Genomic DNA, 5,672 nt, shown 5'->3' on the forward strand with positions numbered 1-5,672 from the left:
ATAAATGTTCGATTGGTAGAAATCTGGAGACCTGGAGGACCATGGCAGGACCTGGGTGTTGTGATTCCTCATAATGGCTGTTGTCAGTCTTGTCGTGGGAGGTCGGGCGTTGTCTTCTTGGAAAGTGACGTGTGGACGAACAATCTCATCCGTGTAACGTTGTGTCGTTAAGTTCCCTTGAACTTGCACCAAGTCTGTTCTAACAGTGTAGAAGATGGCTGCCCACATCATTACGCTCCAACCGCCAAATCTGTCCACTTCCTGTATGCAGTTTCGGGTATGACGTTCCCTGCAACGCCTGAAAACACAACGTCTCCCACCCGCACGGCGAAGCATAAAACACGACATCGCCCACCCGCACGGCGAAGCATAAAACACATCTCCCACCCGCACGGCGAAGCATAAAACACGACATCTCCCACCCGCACGGCGAAGCATAAAACACGACATCTCTCACCCGCACGGCGAAGCATAAAACACGACATCTCCCACCCGCACGGCGAAGCATAAAACACGACATCTCTCACCCGCACGGCGAAGCATAAAACACGACATCTCCCACCCGCACGGCGAAGCATAAAACACATCTCCCACCCGCACGGCGAAGCATAAAACACGACATCTCCCACCCGCACGGTGAAGCATAAAACACGACATCTCTCACCCGCACGGCGAAGCATAAAACACGACATCTCCCACCCGCACGGCGAAGCATAAAACACGACATCTCCCACCCGCACGGCGAAACATAAAACACGAAATCTCACACCCGCACAGCGAAGCATAAAACACATCTCCCATCCGCACAGCGAAGCATAAAACACGACATCTCCCACCCGCACAGCGAAGCATAAAACACGACATCTCCCACCCGCACAGCGAAGCATAAAACACGACATCTCCCACCCGCACGGCGAAGCATAAAACACGACGTCTCCCACCCGCACAGCGAAGCATAAAACACGACATCTCCCACCCGCACAGCGAAGCATAAAACATGACATCTCCCACTCGCACAGCGAAGCATAAAACACGACATCTCCCACCGCACAGCGAAGCATAAAACACGACATCTCCCACCCGCACAGCGAAGCATGAAACACGACATCTCCCACCCGAACAACGAAGCATAAAACACGACATCTCCCACCCGCACAGCGAAGCATAAAACACGACATCTCCCACCCGCACAGCGAAGCATAAAACACGACATCTCCCACCCGCACAGCGAAGCATAAAACGCGACTCGCCACTAAACCAAACTTGTCTCAATCGCAGTTGTGTCCGAGTTCTGTGACTTTGAAACACTGACGTCGCAGTCGACGCTGCAGGTCCGTGAAAATGACCCCTCGAACTAGTCGTCTAGCGCGAATACTTTTATCGCGTAAACGGTTCCTCACTGTCTGAGCTGTGACATTCTGTAAGGTCATTCTACATGTGGCGGGTATTTCACGGATGGTATAGTATCCCTAATATCCGAAATGTCATGCAAAGGATGGAGTGATTTTCAGAACTGAAATGTTGGTACTCTCACAATGAAACATTTTTGTTGATGCCAGATGTACGTTGGTTAACTCATGTCGAGTGAGTGAGTATAGTTTTACGCCGCTTTTATCAATATTCCAGCGGGGGACACCAGGAATTGGTTTCACTTATTATACCAATGTGGGGAATCGATCCCGGGTCTTCAGCGTGACGAGCGAACGCTTTTGCCACCAGGCTACCACACCGCCCCTAATTCATGTCGATAATGTATGTTGTGAAATGTCTCTAAAATAATTCACATGACTTAAGAGGTCTTTAATAGGTTTTGTGCAGTATGTTTTAAATGTGAAGCAAAATTGGAAATTCAGAATCAGTTAAATATACAACAAAATCTTATGTAAAAAAAAAAAAAAAAAATTAAAGTTATTGTTACTGAACTTCAAAATTTTCGATTCCAATTCTACCATGAAATGTGAGTATTCTGTACACTGTAGTTTGGCTAGGTACACCCCGTTAGAGAAGTGAAATGGCACCAAAAGGGAAAGACGTTATTGTGGTGTGATTGTCTTTCACATCACCGTATCTCGTCATCTTGTTCGTGACGCGTGACTAACTAGATTCCCATTGTCCCTGTCTTCTATCTAGCAAAACTACAGCCAAGGGATGCATTATCACGGTCTGTTTTGTCAAGCTATTTGTCTGAAATACAGTTATCAGACTGTTCATTCTGTAAAGCCGTATAATCGATATCCTTCTTAGTGCAAGTAATACATTGACCGCGGTAACCGTATATGTGTTTATAGTGAGTGAGTGAGTTGGGTTTAACTCCGCTTTTAACATTATTCCAGTTATATCACGGCGTGTCAGCTTAATGTGGGAGGAAAGCCCTAAGTGATGCAGGTCTCAGACGTTTACCACTTCGGTGAAACCCACGAGCACGGGTATGGTGCTGACAAACCTAGAAACATAATCCGGGCGAATCGGCATTCGAACCCACAATCATTGGTTTCTGGCGTGTCCAGGGGACGCAACTCTGCACAGCGAATCGCGGCGCCTTAGACGACTGGGCCACCCGTGCCCACAGTCAGTATGTGAGGTCCCGAGCATCTCTTCATGAATAATTATGTTGTGAAAGTTTCATTATTTAATTTCAGAATATATATTTATAACGAACTGACAGATATAGCGAACTTACTATTTTTGTCCCGACTATTTGCTTTAGTTATGCTGTATATATACTTATAACGAACTACAGTTATAACGAACCAAAATTAGTAGTCCCTTTGAGTTCGTTATATCCGTAGTTTACTGTATTTTTATTGAAGCACAGTTAGTTTCTTCCATTAGTATATTTACCAATTAATTGTAATATTAAACGTCAACGCTAGAGAATAATCTGTCTCGATCATCTGCAGAAACAGGTTCCATTGGGCGTAAAAGACAAAATAGTTATGAAAAGTATTCGGATGGATAACTCATCAGTGATGGCAGCAGGTGTTAGCGAAAACTGTAAGCATGTCCTGCCCCGCCATTCACATGTAGCAGTATGCTTGTAAACAGGTGAGGTGAAATGGGGTTTAACGTCGCGTCATAGATTATTGCACTTATATATAGCGACGTGCATGTACGTGTGTGTGTTTGTGTGGCTGCTTGTACTAGTCCGGACTGATGCCGACTTATAGTGCTAGCTCACTGAGTTACCATTGTAATGTATTCTCAGTTCCATTTAACTATGTATTTGACTGAGGTTTTAGCCAAGTGTACATTTATTAAAATAGATATATACTGATTGGAAGTGATATTTGTATATGTATCATGTAATATTTATAGTATTTTGTAGAATCTATAATGCTTGTATTCCATACAGGCTAGTGTAACTGTGGTTATGTAGTATATTTATATGTAGTATACTTATTTGTGCGGGGCTATTCACTGTACATCAATAAGCGAATTCTACCGTATAGTTCTCACTCGACTTAAGTGATATATCGTCATTCGCTTTCTTTGTATTTACAATGGGACTGCTTTAATTGATCACAAAGTGGTCTATTGTAACATGCTGACATGATTTATACTGTCCATGCCCATGATGTTTATATCTGTTTTAGGGCAGATCCGGACTACCGTATAGTTCTCACCCTACGCCCATTGAAATAAATCCCTTTTGACCCAACAAGTACTCCCTTATCTTTGAGACGACCAGAGTACTGCTGTAAAACGCACTGTAGGGAAATCATCAACCAAGGCGTGAAGCATTAGCTACTAGCGAACTCAACTACAATGGTAATAAATATCAACACAGGAGTGAGAATAACCTGAATACAATACTGCCTCACTAATATCATTGTGAGTTGGATATTTGCTGGAGACAGAATATGTCAGATATGGCTTGTCACCCAGTCAACCCGTGTGTGAAGTGCCTTACCCTCATCCGCCATCCTTGTCATCGTGAACACCCGCTGATTTAGATGCTATAGATTATGTTTATTGCTAAATGCTCTTGTTTATTCCAAACTATCCTTTATGTCTGTTTTGAAAGTTCCAAATATGCCAACAAGAACAAACAGTTGTCCTTTTGGAGTGAAACATTGTACCAAATCGTCTTTTATTCTACATGAACGGTTGATATTTTCGAAAAGGTTTGCAGAATGGTCAGTTCCCGTCTGAGATTGTATGGATGTCAACTTCTTTAATATGAGGTACACAACGTTTCGGAGTGTATACTTACTCCTTCATCAGGTGAATAAACATTCATAAATTGATAAATTCTCTTCCTAATGTGCATCACTTCTAAATCCCTTTCAAGGACTTAAAATACAGGGCACGGTGTATAGGGGAATGTACAACCCCTACATTAAGACTTTGACAAGACAGTCTCTGTGGACATTATTTGAAAAAATAAACCAGAACGCTTTGTAGCTCTGGCGTCGTGATGCTCGTGGAACGTGACGCTGTTGCGAGTGCACTCATCCACACAATGCATGGTACACGGTTCTTAACAATTTCCTGGGATCCCAAAGGACTATTTTATCAATTGCTAGGATATATATGTTGATTAAGGGAGACTATACTACTAATAAATAAATAAAAGCGACAAAATTCTTCCAATATTCAGTAAAAAAATCCCTGGTTTATCCAATTGTTTTACAATAAACATCGTTATAGGTAACAAGATATAACACAACTTTATACATATTATTTGCCAAGTGTTTGAGGATTATACAAATATTTGAAAATATTTAATAGTTTATTCCACACTGTATCATTCGTCATGTATTACAAATCATGTATCCGCTATTCCTCGTCCACAAGTCATAGATGCGGGTTCAAGCCCCACTGGCGACACGTTTACCGATTTGAAATCATTCACTTGTGTGTCAAATATGAAAAACTAACAATTCCGTCGATTCCAATTCCAAGCGTTGTTTATTGACGATTGCTTCAAGAGAATGACTAATAAACATCTGTCCATTCCGGGAAAGTAACGGAACGTTTTGAATAGAATGACGTCCCTACTGTGTTTTAAAAAGTCAATAAGGTCGTTTCAGAAATTGACCAAGGACAGTACTTTGAAACAATACAAATGTCGTTGTGGACTTTTTATCCTCATGTGTAGCTAACACAACTCACAATTACAATAACATCGAGTAGTACCAATACTGTTTGGCATGAAAACTTAATGTCTCGTCTTGGTTTGCATGACAGATGCCGTTAAGTTAATGTTCCATCTGTTATATTGATTCAAACCTATTAATGTATCTCCGTTATGAAGAATTAATTGATGAGTCTGTCCATTGTGACCGGAACGTAAACAGACTACTATGGGTCCAGGGATGATGTTCCGCCTATCAATAGCCTACGAAGCTCACATCCAGAGCGTCGGCCAATCACAGGTATTACCGTAGCGGGTGTTTCTGTAATGTAACCATTGACTGTCAATTAACGTATTCTTGCTATTCTGTCTGGATCTTCATATGCTCGTGGTTACTGACATAATTATTCAATGTGAGTTGTTACAGCAGTTGTTGCATCATCCAACATCACCTAGTACCTCATCACTTGACAGTATGGATGAAGGCATATGGTATTAACACTGCATGGTTCAGAATGACGTGCTATTATTAAACTTGATCTAACGAGTGAGGACTTAGTATTTTTACACTGGGGATTTGTGAGTCTGTGACACA

The sequence above is a fragment of the Haliotis cracherodii genome, unplaced genomic scaffold, assembly GCF_022045235.1.
Source record: "Haliotis cracherodii isolate W230 unplaced genomic scaffold, xgHalCrac1.p SCAF_3, whole genome shotgun sequence".
NCBI classification, from domain to species: domain Eukaryota; kingdom Metazoa; phylum Mollusca; class Gastropoda; order Lepetellida; family Haliotidae; genus Haliotis; species Haliotis cracherodii.